Source organism: Palaemon carinicauda, chromosome 18, assembly GCF_036898095.1.
Source record: "Palaemon carinicauda isolate YSFRI2023 chromosome 18, ASM3689809v2, whole genome shotgun sequence".
NCBI classification, from domain to species: Eukaryota; Metazoa; Arthropoda; class Malacostraca; order Decapoda; family Palaemonidae; genus Palaemon; species Palaemon carinicauda.
The window spans coordinates 44,987,230-45,009,523 of record NC_090742.1 but is presented as its reverse complement, the minus strand read 5'-3'; the positions used below and the strand labels follow the sequence as shown (position 1 = coordinate 45,009,523).

The 22,294-nt window shown below is 38.9% G+C and overlaps 1 protein-coding gene across 3 annotated transcripts in view; it reads left to right on the top strand.

The window, feature by feature from the left end:
* The window catches only part of LOC137657810 (streptococcal hemagglutinin-like), a 144,622-nt gene that overhangs the window by 26,875 nt on the left and 95,453 nt on the right, over nt 1-22,294 (top strand). Inside the window, exon 1 of one of the 3 annotated variants that reach the window (XM_068392338.1) lies at nt 4,728-5,344. The exons of 1 other annotated variant lie outside the window; for it this stretch is intronic. The gene's annotated coding sequence lies outside the window, so the exon portion shown is untranslated. Of the gene's footprint in view, nt 1-4,727; nt 5,345-22,294 lie in introns of those variants that run through there. One more of the 3 variants, XM_068392335.1, reaches the window with a different exon arrangement.

The window sequence follows — 22,294 nt, the reverse complement described above, 5'->3', positions numbered from 1 at the left end:
TTACATTATGATACTGCAATTGGAAGAATGTAACTTATTTTCTACCAGTCATACCGTCAGCATAGCTTGGAAAGTCATTATTCCCTCATATATCTTCGATAAAATTCAATGGTAAATTAAATTTTAACAATTAATACATTTTGGACTTACCGTTACTTCTTGATGTTGTCCATTAAATTTCCCAATGGAAAATCGTTGAGTGCTATTAAATGTCAAATACTAATTTCTATTGTTTATAACTTTCTACTTCATAATGGGATTAAACTGAAAACTTGGATATAAATTAATTTCTATTGCTCGCTGGGTATTCTGTTGATCTTTCTTGGGAAAAGAACAACACAATAAAGTCTGTTATAGAAATAAATCTTATAACGAATAAACTATAGCACTAAAATAAAAAGAAAAATGTTAAGGTGAATTATAAATAACCAACAGATAATAATGTAATAGATAAGCATTTGCAACAAGTATGAACTTCCCAAGTATCACCTAGTCGCTTATTTAATTGGTAAAACCATTCAACAATTTGCGGACCGCTGGATTAAGATTTAATGAATACTATATAGGCCTAGGATAGAACCTCACGAAAGAAAAGGCAAATTTGTCGTATTGAATACATAGTCGTTACTACATACAGTGGATGGTGAAGCCTTGGAAAATAGTCACAGAATAGTCATGATTATGGAAAATCTTACGTTGAAATTGCTTTCTTGTTTTACTTTAAATACTGTGGTCCCATTCAGCAAGACCAGCGTGATTTGTTTCTCGTGAATATCCTTTATTTGGCGTAGTTCGATTTAATTGTCAAATCAACACCATCACAAAAGAATAATAAGAGTTTTCAACTTCTTGAAAGATATATTAGAAGGAGTGATCGGAGCTAAATGGTAAAAATTACAATTGTAAATAAAGTATATGTCTTCTTTCTTCTTCTTTGTCTGCATCTTTTCCCACTTTTATGTGGGGTCGATGTTTCTGGCCAGCGTTCTCCATCTACCTCTGCCCCACACTTCTTCACCGGTTAATCCCTTTGATCGAGGGTCATCCTTGATACAGTCCATCCACCTTCGCTTTGGTCTCCCTCTCCTTCTCGTTTCCTGTACTGTACCTCCATTTCCATCACTCTCCTCCCAATATACTGTTCATCTCTTCTCATGACATGACCGTACCACCTTAGTCCTTAAGTTTTTGTCCGGAGAACTAATCATCCACGAGGTTTTATGAGGGAAATTTATCATCCTCGAGGTTTTGTTAAGGAAATTAAACATTGTGGGTTTTTTTTTATCCTCGAGTTTTTGTTAGGGAAACTTATCATCTACGAGTTTTACCTTGGGAAATTAATCATCCACGGTTTTTTGTTGGGGAAATAAATCATCCTCGATTATTTTTCTTTTCAGGAAATTAATCTTCCTCGATTTTTTTTTTTTTTAGGGAAATTATTCATGATAATTTTTTCAAGGAAATTGGTCATCCTCGATTTTCTTTTCAGGGAAATTATTCATCCTCGATTTTTTAAGGGAATTGTTCATCCTCGATTTTTTTTTTCAGGGAAATTATTCATCCTCGATTTTTTCATGGAAATTATTCATCCCCAAGTTTTCATGGAAATTATTCATCCTCAAGTTTTTGTCAGGGAAATTAATCATCCATTACATTTTGGCAGATCAAATTATTCTGTAGACTAGACAGGAGAACAGCATTTTTACATGACAGGATAGAAAATTATGTATATAATATCAACACTATGTCACCATAGATCGATGTTAGGCCTACTCAAAATAATCTTAAACGTTGTTGAATTTCTTAATAATACCATTGACTAAATGGAACAGTCTGGAGAACGACTCTGGAAGGGAAAATTTTGTGTTTGTGTGCAATGCCCAAGATTGTCTTTTATCAAGAATATACAGTATATATTGCTTTTTTATTACATAAAAAGCTGTAATATTTCAATCTATTTAAAAATTACAGAATGCATAGGCTGACCAATGTGAAAAGAAATGTAGCTCTTTCATAGGCTAGATGTACCTCCCCGTGTCTGAAACTTTATGTCGGTCATGACTTTCTATTTTCCTTATTTTTTTTTCTCAATGCCCCAAATGTATTCAAGAAAATCATTACCCCAATCACCCCCCCCCCCAAAAAAAGCAAGTTTTCGCAACCTTAAGAAAATCACATCTTTCCCTTTCTGCACGCCACTAAAAAATCTCAAGGAATTCCACCTCACACAGAAGGTCCTCATCTATCCCTTCAAGTATCATTTAAAGGGCAATGACCCATTTGTTGTGTCTGCTGATGCTGTGAAAACGGTCTCGGACTCTAGGTCATGCAATAACAATCGTCGATCTAGGTAACACAATAACACGCGTCGGTCTAGGTCACACAATAACAACCTTCGGTCTAGGTCACATAATAGTCTAGGTCACGCAATAGCAAACTTGACGTCGTAAACGTTCTTAGCATCTCTCTGATCGAGCTAATATCCTTTCCAAGTCACGTTCCTTACCATCCAAATTCGGATAGAACCAGTGGGAAGGGTTGTTCATAGAATATTCGAAAAATAAAGTTCGGGAAAAAAAAAGTAGGTAGATTTAGGTGCGACCAGACTCTGGGAGGATCTTTGTGGTTCTCAGAATCCTTCACAAAATTCGGGAAAATAATGGTTCAACCGGTCTTTGAATGCCAAGGCTTTTTATAAGATACGTTTTATACAGATGTCTTGCGACTTTGAAAATCACATTTTTTTGTCACATGGAAACAAATTTAAATTTCCATGAAGTGTCGTACATTTTGAATTGTAATCACAATGCTACAGTTTACACACACACGCACACAGGTGTATATACACAAAAAATGCACAGGATTCCAGATAACTCATAATCAATCAATCAATCAATCACAACAAATGCAACTGTTCCCAGTCCACTGCAGTACAAAGGCCCCAGGCATGCCATTTTTCATCACCATGCTGGCCAGTGCGGATTGGTGATGATGGTAGATTTTGGTCTGATTGCTCTAAGCAAACCAACCTAGTAAGGGTGGCCCTAGATAGTACAGCTATGGCGATACGCAAACCCTTTCCCCATGTTAAGGTATCTCCACTCTCTCTCTCTCTCTTTACACGCACACACACACACACACACACACACACACACATATATATATATATATATATATATATATATATATATATATATATATATATATATATATATATATATATATATGGGTCTGTCCTTTTCATTCCGATCAAACCATCTCAAATGGGAAATTGTATGTAATTGTTGAACGCATATTAATTGTTGTTTGTTCTTCAACTACACGGAAAATTATATATGTTTGAATTCTTTAATTCTGTATTGTTCTTCTGTCAGGTCTTCCGCTGCTGACTCTCATTTTAATTTATGGACAAAACTTACTCTCTATTAAATTTCTTATTCCGATTCTAGATACTAATCCCTGGCACCATCGTTTAGCTAGTTCTTTATGCATGTTACATAACTTTTTTTTTTTTCATGATTCTGACCATCCTTTGCATTCTGATCTTCCCAGGCTGTACCATCCTGTACGTAGTACTAGGTATGCTGTCAATTCTAACGGTGCTGCCGTCTCCATCATAAGGCTCAATACTACACAGTATTCTTGTAGTTTTAATACAGATGTGACCAGATTGTGGATTGGTCTTCCTGGTATCGGTGGAACTTAGAAGTTCAAATTTGCAGCGAATATTTTCATGTTGAACAGGCTGACGTTAGTCCGTCTTCATGGTTAGATGACATATCCATTTTAACGTTGTTACTGATCTTAAGATATTTTATATTCTTTATCAATTACCTCTCATATATAGTTGATTTCTTTTCCTCACTGGGCTATTTTCCTTGTTGGAGCCCTTAGGTTTGTAATCTAGCTAGGCAGAAAGTAAAACCATCTAATTGAGTGAACGATTATGAAAGGAAATTGATAGTTTTTTTTTTCTAGTGTATGTGATGGCGTATAACGTGATTAATTTCAATGTGCGTGAAATAAAAAAGATGAAAATCAAGAATATGTTGACGTGGTTTGGCTGTGTAGTGAGATTATGACAACGACAGTACCCTAGAGGCAATATTATACGTTGTACTCGATGGAAAATGTAACGGCGAGTATCATAATTCCAGAAAATGAAAATCAAATTAACGTTTGAGTTTTTTGTCATTATCACTCGCCATTCATGTTGTTGAATATAACGAAAAGTTTTATCTCGTAGTGTTGCTACAGCCTCCCAATTAAGACGATGCTTATCTATTTGTTATCACACACTCGTACACTGCTTCTCGATGTGCGTGTGTGTGCAATATCTCGAATAGCATAATTAGAATGATAAAAAAGGACAAGTTCTCTATTGGGCCAATTGTTTGGGAACACCATTGCACGCCGGTGTTCGGGAGTTGAGTGGGGTTGATAACTTCCATTGGAAGAGTTGGGGGTACGGAGGTGATAGGCAGAGAGAACCCCGGTCGCCGTCTGCTCAGCGGATGCCTTGTAAAATGCCAGAGGCGTGCGTATACGTATGTGTGTGTTTGTATTGTCCTTTTCTTATAGCCATTTTGTTTGTTTTTGCTCGTCCTAGTTCAATATTCCGGACACGATTCTCCCCTCCGTCATCCCTTGGCCTCTGTTTTTGTGTAAACAGTAATATACTTTCCTAAACATCTCTCATTCCATGTTATTCCACCCTCGAAATCGTTCCACCGCGACATGTATTTAAAACCTCGCCAAATGTCTAGGCGCGAACTTTATTGCTCGCATAATTGAATCTTCACGAGCTGCAGGTCGGTACGTATAAACCCGGCGAGACCAGCATACACGTTGGCATTAGTTGACAAGTTGTGGTAAAGAAGAGGAGTCGCGCTACAAGGCTGACTGAGTTTTTTATCGTTGCATTGATGAAGTGTTCTTTTGAACTTTTCGTGTTGTCCCCATTTTTAGGGACATGTCATCAGGAATGCGAGTGGATAATTCCCTTCAGGTGTAGTTAGTGGATAAAGCGAACTACTCTGCGTTGGTGATGATCTAATGCTTGGAGATGCTGAATAGTCAGTCAGTCACGTGGTATTCAATCAAACAAAATTTAGTGTTTTTATTGAAATGAAAGATGGAAGCTTTAGTGAATGTGCTTTGCGAACCGATGGTCGTCGACGTTACTATATTACTATTTTAATGAGTTCTAACTGTGAATTTGTTACTTCTTCTGAGACGTATGGAAACTACTGTTTTTCGAAGGAATTGTTGGGCATTTATACCCTCATGAGGCAAGCAGCAACCAGCCTACGATAGAGCACACCGCACCACACAAAAAATCAAGGTTATATCCTTTTTCGTGTTTTTGTTTATTTAAATGTTTTTTGTACTGTATCGTGTTAATGTGACTTTTGCTTTTTAGAAGAGTATTATGAACATTTGTTATGCGTGGGATACATCTGAGAAATAGTAAGCGTTGAGAGAATATTAATCTTATCAGATAGTGTTATCGCTCAGAAATAATATTGGAACCTCAACACTGATGCCTGTGGGTTGTGTACGATAACTAAAAAATAATTGTACCCTTCGTCTGCCTTCCGTTTGTTTACTTAGTTTCCTATTATGTTATACGTTATACCTTTAATTTAGTTATTACTTTTGTGCGTCAACCATTAGTAAAATGTTTTCGAACCTAATCGTTGTATAATCCAACCTACTTAGAAACTATTATTTATCTTTCGCAAAATTGTGGCTTTTGAGTTGTACAGTAGCCAAGTATCCTAAGTTTATTAATGCTTGTTAAGTTGTTTTTATTTATTAATTTATCTATAGTTGTTTGCTCAGAGATATTTTCATCTTACTGTTTTAATTGTCTTACCCGTTTGTGCCGGTTTCGTGACTATGGCAACACGAAGTGTGATGGTTTCTCTAAATCATTAGTGATTTGAAGAGAGAGAGAGAGAGAGAGAGAGAGAGAGAGAGAGAGAGAGAGAGAGAGAGAGAGAGAGAGAGAGAGAGGAGAGAATAATAATAATTAACTGACAATCGTCATTTCCGTACACTGCAATCGATGTTGGACATGTCCCTCCTTTACGTCTTTTTTTTTTCTTATCCCTTATCAAAATCTCTTGCTTTTTTTGTATGACAAATACTCATTTTCCTATCCGACTGTATCTAAGATAAGAACAATTGACCGGTTTCGATAGGAGATTACCCATTCTGATAATGATACTTTCGGATAAGACAGCAGCACAGTCGTGCAACCCTAGGCTCATCTAGGGGAGTTGTCCGTGGGATGTGAGCTCCACAGACAAGTTCTGGCGGTCCTAATGACCTCTAAGTTTATAGGAATTCCAACTTTTTTTTTGTTTTGTTTTTTTCATTTGATGTGTATGCTACAAATTGAGCTGTGAAATTTCATTATAAATTTACTTTGCGGCCGATAATAAAAAAGGGTTGGTTGTGTGAATAACACCTTGAGGAGATTATAGAACATTGGAGAATTATAGATAGAGCTTTTAAAACAAAAGAAACTGTCTCTCGCCGCCATCTTACCGCAGTTTAAGCCTTTTTTCATATCAGTGGATTGATGATGTAGATGAAAATTATGATGTAACTATGGAGATGAAATTCAGGATAGTGATGATGATGAAGAGAATAATTATGCCATTGGCAATGTTCTTGAGTAATAATAATAATAATTTTATTATGAACATTTGAACAAAAGGAAACAGGTCAGTCAATGAATTTGTATTAATACCAAAGACGAATTCATATGAACAAATTAGGACAATGGTAATGATTTTTGATGAGAAAGAAAGAGGGGTAGCTTTAACGCTACAGATGTTATGATGATTTTTCCAAGGCCTATCAAACATGGAGCATGTCACGTGATCAGATGTTAGTATCTGTATGTCAGTTGCCTGTTCTTGCTAATAAGAATTCTGTGATATCTTTATATGAATACACATAAAAGACAGGAATGAAAACCTACGTAAAATTGACATCTATAATTCAGATTATTATTATTACCACCTAAGCTACAGCAATAGTTGGAAAAGCAGGGTGCTACAAGCCCAGGGGCTCCAACGACGAAAATAGCACATTGCGGAAAAGAAATAAGGAAAGAAACTATTTGAGAAGTAATGCACAAGAATATGAAATATCTTGAGATCTGTAACAATTTAAAAAAAATATCCTATGTAAACTAAGAAGAGAAAATCCACTACTATTATTATTATTGTTATTAGCTAAGTTACAACTATAGTTGGAAAAGCAGGGTGCTATAAGCACAAGAGTTCCAACAGGGACAAGTAGCCAGGTGAGGAAAGGAAACAAGGAATAAAATAAACTACAAGAGAAGTAATGAACCATTAGAATAATATGTTTTGAGAACAGTAACATCATTAAAGTAGATCTTTCATATATAACATATAAACACGCCAAAAATCAAGAAGATAAATACTATATAATAGTGTGCCCAAGAGAACTCTATTCCAAAACAGTGGAAGGCATGGTTCAAAGGCTATGCCACTACCCAGGATTAGAGAACGATGGTTTGATTTTGGAGTATCCTTTTAGAAGAGTTAGTCACCGTAGCTAGTCTCTTCAAGGGGAAAGTAGCCAATGAACAATTACAGTGCGTATTTAACCCTATGAGCGGAAAATAATTGTTTGTTAATCTCAGTGTTGTTAGGTGTATGAGGACAGAGGAGAATCTAGAAAAAAAAAGGTGTGACAGTTCAGTGTATGTGAAGACAAAGGAAATACAGCCGTAACTACACAGAGATCCAATTATTATTATTATTACTTGCTAGGCTACAACCATAGTTGGAAAAGCAGGATGCTATTATGCCCAGGGGCTCCAACAGGGAAAATAGCCCTGTGAGGGAAGGAAACTTAATGAAAAATGCAATATTTTAAGAAGACTAACATTAGAATATAAATATCTTATTTAAACTATAAAAGCATTAACTTATTTAAACTAAAAGCATTAACAGAATAAGAGGAAGAGAAATAAGATAGAATAGTGTGCCGAGTGTACCCTCAAGCAAGAGAAGTCTAACTTAATACAGTGGAAGAACATAGTACAGAGGCTATGGCACTTCCCAAGACTAGAGAACAATGGTTTGATTTGGGAGTGTCCTTCTAGAAGAGCTGCTTACCATAGCTAAAGAGTTCTACCCTTACCAAATGGCCACTGAACAATTAGAGTGCAGTAACCCCTTGGGTGAAGAGAAATCGTTTGGTAATCTCAGTGTTGTCAGGTGTATGAAGAATAGGCCAAACTATCCGGTGTGTGGTTGTGTGTAGGCAAAAGGAAAATGAACTGTAACCAGAGAGAATGTAATACTATCTGGGCAGTCAGAGGATCTCATAACACTCTAGCTTAGTATCTCAACGGGTGGCGTGTTCCCTGGCCAACCTACAAATCTGTTCAATACAAAAACATTCACTGCAAGTTTGAACCTCTGAAGTTACATGGATTCATTTGCCTGATTAGGGGATCGTTCCACAATCTGGTCATGGTTGGAATAATACTTCTTTAATACTATGTAGTGTGGAGCTTTATGATGGAGAAAGCAAGACTTTCAGAATTAACTGCATGCCTAATACAGGATAGTACAATCTGGGAAGGTCTGAATGCTAAAGATGATCAGAATTAGGAAAAATCTTGTGCAACCTGCTCAAAGAAATAACTGAACGTTGGTGTCAAAGATTAACGATAAAATCGGGAAAACTAAATTTGATAGACAGTCAGATTTTGTCCAACAAATTAAGATGAGAGTCAGCAGGTTTAGACCAGACAGGAGATTAATACTGAAACAAGGTAGAATGAAAGAATTAAAACATTTCTGCAGGAAATACTGGTCATCAAAAAGCAATTTTTTATGCAGTTGAAGAAAAAACTGACGTGTTTCTCAAAAGTATGTTTTCAATCAAGAATCACACCTAAAATTTTTAAAGTAGTTTTATATTGTTTAAGAATCATTGTGATTACACAGATCTGGATGTTAAGGAGCCACTGTCTTCGACTTAGCCATACTTTGAGTTTTGTTAGGGTTCAACTTCATGCCCCATAATTTGCATCTTACACTAATTTAGCCGGATCTCTGTTAGAGGAGTCTGCAACCCCAGAAATGGAATTGAGATAAAGAGAGTAGCATCATTTGCATATGCAACGAACATGTTTTAGGACAAGCCACATATGTGTATTTAGTATGAAAGTAATGGGCCTAGAACTTTACTGAGGAACACCAAATACAGTGGGACACCAAAGGATTACAATTCTATACTTAACATGGTGCCCATCAACAACTAGCCTACTCTTTGCAATGTATTACTTTAGAGTTCAATAATTATGTTAAGAAAAGACCCACCTGCTCAAAACTGTTTGATTTTGAAAAGAAGTGTCACGTTATTAACATGGTCAAAGGCAGCACGAAAATCAGGGCCAATCATACAATCTTGGTTCTTTCTACAGGCCTGTGTTATGTAACCTTCATTTCGACATCTTTCCTTGACAGCTGCTCTATATTCTGAATCGTTCATACCACTTTCGATACTTGCACTTATGCGATTAAGCTAAGGTGTTGTTTATGAAATAAGGAGGAAAGGTTGTCTTACATGGTCCATGATTGGGTACCTTTTAAACTGCCAGGGGACTGCAATATTAAGTCATCTTGTTCCAGTGTAATTGAATATTCAGTGCAGCAGCAAGGTTCCCTTGGTTGGTAGTGATACCATCTGAATGGGGATAAGCCTCTTGTAAAATTTGCAGCAATCACACTTCCACTTTAGTTAATTTCTAGGAACTTAAGCAGTAGCATTCTGACATTTAAGCTTGGTATGAAAATAACCCCATCGTCTCATACCCTGTATTCAGGTTGTATAGACTTCAATGAGATAAATATAAAGTGTTTAAATTTTGAAAGAGATAGATGAGATATTTAATGTAAGTGTAAGGGTTGGTGGTTACATCTTGTTTGTTAGAGATATAGGGTAGTCTAGGGGAAGGAAAAGTGTGTGAAGGAGTTCAGATAGCCTAGGTTAGTTCAATGAGTGTGGTTATAATCAAATGCAGCTGGGTGTGCAGTGTTGTTGATATATGTCTGGATGGGTTAATTCTGTTGAATAATTTATCTGCCAAAGACAAGAGACAGTTTAGTTGTAGGAACTTGTAGGTTTGTACTGCCTGGAGAGAATATTTAGTGTGGAATTTTGCTCGTGATTAATAGCTGGGAAAACCTAATTAAAAAGACATATGAATATAATATACATTGGAACAAAAACTAGTTTTATGAAGCATAGCACTATCTTTATCTCTTATGACCACTATACTTGTAAATTTATCTCTACTGTTTAAATTATAGACTGCTCCAAGATTCATTTAATTGTACTATGAATACAAATTGGTTGAATCCTATACCTGTACCTGGTGGACAGTGACTAAAGCCTTTCGAGGACAACATCTTATAAGGACTCATCTATTCAACATAAGAGAATTACTTCCCTCGTTTGGACAACTCTGAACCATAGGCACTTTATGCAAGTGTCGAGACTTTTATGTCCCTAATCATCCTAATGCCACTTGAAAATTCTTTCAGGAGACTAGACCGTTTTTATCAAACAAGGTCATGGGAATCATTAATACTTTAAGGGTAGACGATGTGGTGGGCATTTTACTTGATTAACTGATCTCGAGTATAATTTATAGTTTTATTTCTGGCCTTTACTGTCAGCTAGCAATAGAAACATAGTGATTAACAAACAATTTTTCAAGTCCTATGAAAATGAAGATTGATATCTTTCTGGACTCTATTCCATGATGGAAAATTTTACTCTATTCATAAATCTAGAGGCGCTCATGATGGGATGTTGCCCTAGCAAGCAGGCCATAATGCCCTTGAGACTGACCAGATATACATATTGTCAGAGCTCAATCTCCCTCTCCACCTTAGCTAGGACCAGGGAAGGCGAAGCAATGGCCGCTGATGACTCAGCAGATAGACCTATAGGGTCCTCCAAATCCCCATCCCTAGCTCACAAAGGTGATGAGGTTTCAGCGACCAAAGGAACTAATGAATTTAAGCGGGAGTCGAACCCCCGTCTGGCGATTACCAGTCAAGGACGTTACCACATAGGTCATCCATGATGAATTCTTATCCTGTCAATTTTAATATTCATGCTAAACTTGAGATAATTTAAGGAGTGAAGGGGAAAAAGCTGTTGGACAGAATAGAAATTTTTATGCATTAATGAATTATAGATATCTTTCTGAATGAAAGACTTTAGAACATACAATATCAATAGAAGAGGTTGTGAATTAACCGTACTTAATTAGGTTATGCTAAAATAATAATTTATTTTTCATAATGCTGTACTGTAATGCCATTTTCATAAATCCGTTGGAGGATAACCTGATCAGAATGACAAGGAAAGTAAGAATAACATGGATGAAATGTCATTGAATAAATGGGCTCATGGGTGAGTATAGAGTAGAAAGAAATTTAGAATTGTTTAGTGGGAGATGGAGGCTTATTATATTTTCCACAAGACACTGAGTGCAAGAAAAAGAGTATAAGTTTGCTTGTGCTATGATTTTTATGTTGAAACTTTGGAAATTTTCCACTCTAGGAACTGATCACTGAAAATTGACCTTATAACTAGCAGCAAGTGATAAAAGAGTTTGTGAGAGAATTACTGTAGATGTAACTATTGTTTTTAGGGGGAAATGAACCTTTTGAAAAGGGATGTGATTATTCATCCTTGACACAGTCATGCAATTCCCACTTCATCTCGATTATGCAATCTAAATATACATTTTCAGAGTGAAGGTGTATCTTCAGAAGTTTCTTGGTCTTGTCCCTTTTAGTTTAATATACAAACTTTTTATTATTAATATGTTATGAAAGGAAGGGCACAACCGAGTTCAAAACCTCAACATAGTGATACTTGAATATCAGTGGAAAAGTAAAATATTCTAGTAATGAGAATGGAAAGAGTATAACAGTCTAAATATTCTTTTTAGCCTCTCCAGAAAAGTCGAAATGGGAAAAGTGAGAGCATAAGTTTAAATTATTTAGTAGTTTTTTCCTAGAATGTTTAAAGCATACAACTTAAATTTATTTTCCATTATTTTATTCAGCTCAGCTGTTGCTCCTCTGAAAATATTAGTTTTTTGTTTCATAATTATCGGAAATGTGTTTGTGTTCTGGAATTGTGTAGTGTCATAATCTCTATATGGTAGCTGCTGTTTTAGTGTTATGGATGGTTATACATATCTGCCTACATTGCTCTTTATAATATGAAATGGTAGATAGACTAGAAAAGACCAAAGTGTGGTTTGTGAACACACACCTTGAGGACAATAAAGATTATGATTTCTGGAAAGAAAGGTGCATTATAAGACAAATTACCATGTTTTTAAAAAAAGACCTTCAAACCCTAGATAAAGAACAGTGTTAATGTGACCTATAAATGACGAGAGGATAAGACAATAGTTAGTAAATATTTCAAAAGAAAGAGAATAAGTATTAGGATTCTGACTAATTAATCAGACAGACATAAAACATGGAATCAATTATGACTTTGGATCCTTTGTGACTGTTCCTTGATTAACCGAGGCTTGCAACAATGCTGAAAACTGACTGTCACTCCATTGAGAAGGGAATATTGGACTCCACAAGTGTGAGCTATTTAGCCAGGTGTTCCAATGTGCCTACAGTATGTGACTGGTTTGATTGATGATAGCAGTTGTTGTCAGCTGGATTGGGAATGTATTCAGGGAGCACACCTTTTTTTTTTTTTCAGTTCATTGTAGGAGTCTTTCATAACTACTTTGGCAGTTTCAAAGTGCTTCAGTTATCTGTTTTCTCGAGATGACAAATTTATGCGTTGTTAATTATAGTGTGAGTCCTTCTCAGTTACTGAGCTTGTGAAATAGCTGACATGAAGATTTACAAAGCCTTCTGGAGGCTTATTTGGTGAGTGCAATTTGTATGGTACATGAAGAATTACCGAACACTCTAAGGCTTATCTTGTAAGTGCAAAGTGTACATTAGTGAATTGTTCTTCAGATCATTGTTACCTAAAGAAAGGGACAACATTTACGACTGAATTTTTCTGTACCACAATTTAGACATTCACCCGTTTTATCGAAAAACTAATTTTGTGGGTGATGCTTTTTCAGATTTTCTTTACTTGTCATACACAATCTTCTCAGGTATTTGTTCCTATACAAATATAAACCTCACTCGGAATTCAGCCATCAGAGAGTGAACTTGTTCCTCATTCCTTGGAAAACTTTGTCAGTTTCTGCTTGTTTGTGTATGCTGCTTCTACTCATCATGTGGACATGTCCTGTTGTGCTGCCCAATCCTTGCTAACAGGACCTGGAGTGCTGCCCAAGTCTTGCGGTACCTTCACAAGTAGTGTTGAAGTGGACCCTCATAGGCTGTGCTTGTCGTGCAGAGATGTATACTCAGAGGCCTTGCCATGTAGGAAGTAGCTATCCTCTCATGGGGTTTTGTTTATCAGAAGGAAGAAGGCGGCGGCCAAAAGGGATTCTTTGCCTTCAGGGTCATCCTTGAACTCTAAGAAGCCCCAGGCTTCCTTTTCTTCTTTCAGAACTTCAGACTATTCCATAGTGACTGCCTCCGTAGGGCGTTTGAGCAATAGTGATGGTCTGTTAACTCTTGGACAAGTCCAAAGGCCATAGAAACCCTGCAGTTTCCCCCTAGAGAGTCTATGGCACCTCCTCTTCTGGGAGATTTACCTTCTTTCTATCAGAGAGCTAATGCTTTTTGTTTGGTGTAGCCTTCCCTGGGCATCGGTGATCCCTCTTCGGAGGAGAGGCTTCTACAGTTCCTCAAGGATAGGAAGATGTCATTAGACCAGTGATGTTTTCTCGTCAGCAGGCTTCCCCTTCGGTTGCATGTGCATCTGCAGGACTTGCCCCGTTCTTCATCCTTTGAGGGGTTCCTCTGTGGGACCTTGTAGGTTTCCAGAGCCTTCCAGCCAGGCTGTTCCTTAGCTTTGGCATGATATCACATCTCCAGAGAGAGATCTTGGACCATCCTCCCATAGGTGTTATAGATCTTTGCCCACTAGACCTTCTGGACATAGAGGTTCTGTTAGCCCTTCACCGTGCAAGGAACGCTCTCTCTCTAGTTATTTTTTGTGAACTTCTAGGAGAGCTGGGTTGTGCTCGCCTCGCGATCCTGTATCACCTTCGTCTCTTCCGAGATCATCAGCTAAATGCTCTTCCCTGAGTCTCTTGCTCCCCCTGGGAAGTTGTCGCCCCGTCAGAAAGATCAGGATTGCGTACCCAGGTGCAACTCCACGGAGTCAAGCCATTACTCTTCTTCGTGCTCCTCTCCTTCACGCTCTAGGCTATATTCTCCTTCATGCTCCAGATGCTTCCTTCCTGGCGCTACAGATTGGTTTTGCCTTCACACTGCAATCTTGCTTCTTCGAGCTCTGCTTGAGCCTCCCCTTCACATTCCAGAGCTCTTCACCCTTATGCTCTAGACATGATTTGTTTTCACTCTCCAGTCGTGCTTCTTTATTGTGTTCCAGGTGCTTGTCTCCTTCCTACTCCAGTCATGCTTCATCGTCTCGCTCCAGTCATGCTTTGCCTTCTTGCTCCAGGTGAGCTTCGCCTCGCGCTCCAGGCACGCTTTGCCTCGAGCTCCAGTCACACTTCGCCTCGAGCTCCAGGCACACTTTGCTGCAAGCTCCAGGTATGCTTTGCCTCGTGCTCGAAACTCTTCGTCCCTGCGTTCCGGTCGTGCTTTGCTCTCAGGCTCCAGTTATACTTCTCATTCAAACTATCTATCCTCACACCTCTTCTCCACGCTCTGCATCTAGGCATACATCAAAGCGATCGAGATCTTCTCCATATTTTTGAGGAAGTTCTTCAGCAGAAGACTGGTCATTTCCCGTCATCTTGTCATGAGCGGACACAAAGCTCTCGCTCCAAGTGCCCATCTTGTCAGGACTCCATCTCTTCAAATCTTCAGCCTTTGCCCAAATGAGCTCACCACGCTTCAGGGACGAAGACTTTTCCTGCAAGAGGGGAAGCATCGGGAAATGGTAAGATACCTTCATGTTCTGCTTCTCCAGATGGTTTGGAGACTCACTCATTCAAGACTTCGTTGAGAATACATATTTTTTTCTGCAAGAGTTAGATTTTGTGGACATTTTCCTGCCAGAGGGGGTTCAGGACCCATCCAACCTGTTGCTGCCAATCCTGCTTCTCCTTGGTCTTCTCCAGACCTGACAAGAAAAATCCACTACCCAGACAATGCAGCAGGAAGAGGGACCAACCTACTCCTCCTTGAGGATTTCCTGCTAGAGGTGGTTTCTGACGAGTGAGGAAGTGTTCTTCTATCTCCAGTCGGATCCAAGACTCCCTGACTGAAGGGGAGTCTGAATCAACCTTTCAAGGTTCTTTGAATAATTCGCTCTATGAATGCTATTAGGGAATCTTTATTGATCTCTCTTAGGGGTAGGAGAGCAGTTATCGACCTCCTTTGTTGTTTACCTAGCCAGCGCTAGACCATTGACAACCATGGCCAAGGATGTGTGTGCAAGCTTAAATAATAAGCTTCTCGTTATTCTCGCCATTCACTAATCTTTATAATCTTTAGGTAATAAAGGAAAGGAATTTCTGGAATTTGGGAGATCCTCTCACCTGATACCAATTCCTCTGCTGAAGCAGAAAAAATATTGTGAGAATCTTGAAAGCAAAGCCATCTCCTCTACTCCTGGATCCAGCAGTAGCCAAGTTTATGTCATGGTGTTTGTTGGACAGACTGCCCTCTGTTCCCTTCTCTTAGTCGGAAGCAGTGAATGTAGAATTCATAGCAATGAGCGCAGTGCAATGCAGCATCATAGATAGGCAACTGGTCTTGCATGGTCGGACATCTCTCTGATCCTAAGAAGAAAGTCTTAAAGGATCTAATGTTTATCGGAGCCAGGGCAGGGGAGTACCTTGTTTCCGGGAGCCAGTTAGTGGGCTAATTGGGTGCTCAAGTATTGTGACTAGGCTTCACTAGAGAATCTGAAACTGGAGCTTCTAGATGTCAGGAATGCATGGTTGGACCATTCCTCCCTCTTTCTGCTAGAAGACATTGCAACTGAGAACTGGAGGAAGAAGACTCTAGATTCGGTGATGCAGAGGGAGGTCTCTTATAAGCAATCCCAGCCTTCCACCTCGGGTCAGGCCAGAACGTCAGGACAAGGATCTCGGACTAGAAGACCATTTGAGAAAGGACCTTCATAAGCTCATTCTGTCCTCAAAAACCCCTCTATGTCCTTTCCATCCTATCAGAGTCAGAACCATGAGTGGATGCCTTCAGAAGAATTGGAGGTAGTGGTGGTTTCACTGGGCAGAGGACTAGACCATCCATGTCCTCTAGTCCGGATACCTCCTCCCATTCAACAACAACAACCCCCCCTCCTCTAATTCCTCCGACGAATTTGTCATCCTATCGTCAAGGATCTATGAAGCATCAAGCTCTACAGCAAGATGATCGACAAGGGTGGCCTGCTGGGGGTCCAGGACGGGTCCCTCGGCTTCCACAGTCGACTCTTTCTCGAGAAGGCTTCTGGAGACTGGTCATGGACCTCTCAGCCCTGAACCTCTACAACAAGCAGACTCCATTCAAGATGGAGATAGCGGGTATGGTCATCCAAGTCGTCAGACCTGGGAACCTGAAAGACTCCTACTTTCAGCATCCAGGAAATATCTTCAGGTGGTTGTAGACAACAAGGTGTTCCAGTTCAAGGTCCTCTGCTTTGGCCTATCAACAGCCCTACAGGATTACTCAAGGATCTTTCAACTGGTGTCACTGAGCCCATGTCAATTGGATTTGCTTGCAGACAACTGGCTAATCCTTGCAAATTCATGGGAGGTACTTTTAGATCATCGGGACAAGGTTCTCAAGTTTTGTCAGGACATGGAAGTTTTGATAATTTAGGAGTAGTGTACTTGGGAATGGGGATCGATTTTCTAAAGGATTTTTAAACTGCAGCAGGTTGCTCTCCCTTTCCTTCGGCGCTCCTGGTTTCCGGCTCTCCAGTGACAGGTTTCTTAGTCATTTGGCTTCCTTAGAGCACCTGGTTCCCAGAGGAAGACTATTCATGAAGAACTTTCAGTAGGACCTCAAGTCATCATAGTCCCAACATTGGGACAATCCTCAAGTCTAGTTCCTGTTAGAACGAGCTTCAAGAAGAATCTCCTCTGGTGGCTGAGTCAAGCAATCCTCAGGAAAGGCTGTCCTCTGCCGTCCTCCCTTCCTGAATTCAGACACTTCACTGATGTATTGTCCAAAGGATGGGGAGCCCATCTTGACCAACACATGGTCTCGGGAAGTTGGTCAGCTTTGGAACGTCTGGAGCACATCATTGTGTAGAGATTAAAAACAGCCTGATCAGCTCTACAACAGTTTTACCCTCTTTTTTCAAGGAGACACTGTGGTGTTGATGAGCAACAACACTACCATGGTATCCTACATCTGCAAATGGGGTGGGGGGGGGGTGGGCGACGGTGTCTCAATGCCTGTGACAAATCACAGTGAAGACCCTGGAATGGGGAAAGACAACACAGTTCTTCTCTTGGCCCGCTTCATTTCAGGCAAAAGGAATGTATTAGAGGATCACTTGAGCAGGAGGATTCAAATCATTGGTGGAGAATGGTCCTAAGATAGCGACTAGAGTAATAACTTTTTAGGGTTCTCTGACCAATGACCTATTAGCAACATCTCTAAATGCAAAGTTACTTGTGTACTGCTCCCCATTTCGAGATCCTTCAGCAGCATTCGAGGACATGTTTTGGTACCCGTGGGATGGCCTCGACACATGCTTTTCCACCGTTCTGTTCACCAAGAAAGGTACTCAAGAGAGTAAGGGAAACACCCAATCTTGTCATGACACTGACAGCTCCAATGTGGTCACACTAGAAGTGGTATCCAGACCTACTTCACCTTTTATCAGAGATCCTGAGTGAATCCCCACATCTACAGCAGCCCCACATCAGGATTTCCCATGGTGTCGTGGATTCCCTGTATCTTCACACATGAAGGTTATTCAGCATCTCCTCTCTCAGATATGATTTTCATGAGAGCCGGCTTAGGAAGTGATTTCCCATTCTTTAATGTCTCCTTCAAGAAAAGGAACTCTGGTGAAAGCCCACCATTTCAGAGGTGCTACTGCCTCTTGAAACTTCAAAAAGAACTTCTCTGTGGCACAGGTACTTAGGGTAGGGGTCTGGAAATGACGGACCAATTTCACTACCCACTGGTCCATGGATACAATCACCCTGAGGCCTGTTGTTGCTACTCAACAGGTGGTTTAGTTACCTTGGCTCTTTTACTGGACTAGTATTTGAAGATCAAGGGCTAAGCTTGATTAAGTCTGGGGTGAAAAGTGAAGAGCCCCTCCCTTGGGTACCTCCTCGGAAGACTCTCCAGCTGAACTTTATCTAAGGTACGTATGCTATCCTCATTTTGCTTTCAGCATCCAAGTGTGTAGATACTTTAGAATCTTTTCTCTCATTTCTTTTGAGGGAAATTTAATGCCACCAAGCAAACCTTTCTTACTTTATTGATTGGCCTTCAAAGTGTTCATCTTATCTACATGCTCCGCTTACAACACAAAGAGGTCTTGGTTCAAGACAAACCTTCTGGTTCACAAAGTGTAGGTTGGTGAGAGGGAAAGTGTGAGTAAAGTACTCAGGTTTGTATTATTAAGAAAAATACAATTGATCCTTAAAATTTTGTCATTTACTCTTACACGAATATAAACCTTCGTCCTTCATTATGGGAGAGTCTTCCTTAGTAGTGAGGGAACATTTAGTCTTAGTATTGAAAAAAAGGCTTAGGACTGCCTTAAGCCATTTTTCTTTGTTAAGTCTGAACGTTCCAGGGTTAGATTTCCAGCCAGTTGGAATGGGGACTACCTTGCTTTTAAGGACAACTCTCTTATAATAAAGGACGATGGTTTGTAGTTGTGTAGGAACAAATGACAAAATTTTAAGATCATTTGTATTTTTACAACATTGAGTCCTTTACTCAAACTTTCATGCCCTCACTAGCCCCAATGCAAGTCCTGGCTTCAATCCAAGTGAAGTTACATTGAACTAGGGAGGGTCGGTTTTCCTCTACACCAGGTAGAGGTTGTTTACACCTTTTAAAAAGTTTTAACTGCCGTATTTTAGCTTTGCTGTCATCCACTCTCCTATAGTAAAGTACGATAGTTTGTATAGTTATAAATAATATAAAGTATCTCAATTTTTTTTTTTTTTTTGGGGGGGGGGGCTTCCCGAGTCTCGGGTAACAAAGAGGCATGTTTTTTTCCTAGTGATTATCATCACAATTACCACCCACGTATTCATGTTATTATCTTTTTGTTAGTTAGGAATCAAAAGGACGAGTTAGTGTATGGTGAACAAACGGCTATTTTTTACTATTTGGCCGATAGAAAATAGAGAAAAAAAGTCCAGTAAAGTTTGACAAGGCAACATAGTAAGAGTTTTGACACCCATGCTCTAAGAATTTAGCCCATGTACATTTGATGTTCTGTGTCTGTCCGGTTGATATTCATCTGTACCTTTGGGGTGTTAATATGATTTTGAGTCTGTGCAGTTGTTGTTCTGTGTTTACTTATGGTTGATATTCTAGGTCTACGCAGTTGATGATTCTCTGTATCTTGGTACAATTAATGTTCTACTCTGTCTTATGTACAGTTAATGTTCTACTCTGTCTTTAAGTACAGTTGATTTTCTGAATTGTCGATCTACGGTTGATATTGTGTAATAATGCAGTTGATATTCTGTACCTTTTTGCAGTTGATGTTGATTTGTGTTTTTGTACAATTACTACAGTTCAAGGTTGATTTTGGCTATTTACAGCTGATGTTCAGTATTTAAACAGTTAGTGTCCTACTGTGTCTTTATACAGTTAATGCTCCTCTGTATCTATGTACAGTTTGTTCTGTGTCTCTGCTGGTTTTCTGTATCCATTACTGCTGATGTTGTGTTTCATCCATGTTAAGTTAATTTTCGCGTGTTGTATATACAGCTGGTGCTCTATCCTCTATAAATCGGGTTGTATCCCTTATGTATTAGTGCATCCATCTAATAGGTTCATATTGAAGTTTAATCTCCAACAAATTCTTCAATAGATTTAATAATTCCAGCTTCCGTTATTCCAAAATTTCTACAAAGGTTATATATAAGATATAATTTAAGGTTTCTCTATATTGACAATTTTCCTTTAGTATTACTTTGCCAAACAAACTATTGTGATTTGGCTAATTGTAAATATTACTACAATAACACCGAATAATGCAGTACAACTGGTATTACATGACCCGACTATGATAGAAAATAGACTGATCATGACCGCTATAACCATGATAGAAAATATATGACCGAACTTGAATAATATGACTTTGTTAGCAAATATCAAGATGTCATGATAATTACTGTGATGAAAATAGATTATAATGCTATGACGTAAATACTGCAGTTGATTATTATGATATATATTATGTTTTGATAGTAAATACTCTTCGAATAGTAGTGTGTGTAATAGTAAACAATAGGACTCTTATTTTAAATCTTAATTTGATCTGTAAGTAGATGAGACACAAAGAAATGAAGCGTGGCTGTTGAATGTGGATGAATGGAAAAAAAAAAGGGTGGGGGAGAGGAGTGGCTGCAATGAATATTTCTGATTTAAGAAGTGATTGGGTGAGGAATATGGAAGTTCATAGAAGGGGTTAAAAGGTTCTTGTTGGGTAAAGTATTGATCAGAATTTTTTAGGAGGTTTGGTCATATACAAAGAATGTAAAATTCATAAGATCTGCGATATACAAAGAGAAAAAGGTAAAAGAATGGTTGGGATGATGTATTGAAAGATGTAAATGAAAGGAAGGGCCCTTATATTTGGGATTCACAAGTGTGTGTGCAAGAGAGAGATAACTGGCGCGTTTGTGAAGGATTGCTCAAGACTGCTGCATAGCCTTCTGTGTAGATAGAGATTGATGTGTGCTGCACAAGATGAATGTGGTAATGATATATAAATGTCTAGGGATGCGACTACCTCACCCCCCACCTTTTTCAAAGAGCAATCAGCCCTTGGGGCCCCCAATCAACCCAGGTATAGCCAAAAAGCTATAAAAACAAAAGGGTTGTGGCTAGCAACCTAAATCTTCAGGACTTCCTGAGAAATCAGGAGGTTTTACCCATATGGTACCACATCCTCAATAGGGAGTCAATGTAAATGAGTAAATACACATATATTAACACGATGAGGGGTATCTAGAGTGTTCATGGGAAACATCGACTCCATAATGAAGTAGACGAAAGCTGAAGATACAGAAGTAGAATTCATTTTAGTCGAGTTTATAAAGAAATAGATTTTATTATCAAGGAGAGAAAGATCCGATTTAGCTTTAAGGAGAAAGAGTTTTTAGTTGTCTTTTGTAACGAGAGCCAAACCTAGGATTAAGTGTCTCTTTCCTCCTTCCCTTTGGACCTTGTCATGCCATGCTTCAAATAAGCAACTTTGGTGCACTGAACTGCATTTTGGTAAACTCCATCATTGCCAAAGGAAACATACCTTCTGCCAGGTCGTCTCTGACGATTTCTAACACCAGAAAAAATTGTACAATTCCCTGTTTAAGTCAAAACTTGTGAAAATTCTTCATTTACCTAAATCCCCAGTTTTTACGACAATTCTGATTTTTATGTTTAATGTTCCCAATATCTCACTTGTTCCCTTGGCATGAGGATGCGTGACCCTGCCCCAACGTCCACCCTTGGCAGCTGTAATCAGTCAACATCTCCATCAGTAGGGGGTTTGTGGTGCAGTTGGCAGAGGAACTCTCATTGTTAGTCTATGGTTGCGGTGTTTTTTCGTCCTGAGAACGTATTTCTAGATAAACATCAACTGGAGGTCGGGGTGAGATGAGTCACATGACACTGCGATGGTGCTTTAGTAATTCTACCTCTCTAGAAGAAAAATTAAACTTTTTAAAGCTTCTTCGGTAAAAGGTTTTATTTTCAGATAAATCTCAAAATCGCCATTATGCGTCGTCATTTGAGAGAGAGAGAGAGAGAGAGAGAGAGAGAGAGAGAGAGAGAGAGAGAGAGAGAGAGAGAGAGTACTATTTCACAATTACCAGGTACTTGCTCTTTAATTTAGCCACACAACTTCTCCTGCAAGCCCTACTTTATATTTTAAAAGGAGGCGAAGCTCTTCATCCCCCAAGCTGGATTCGAAC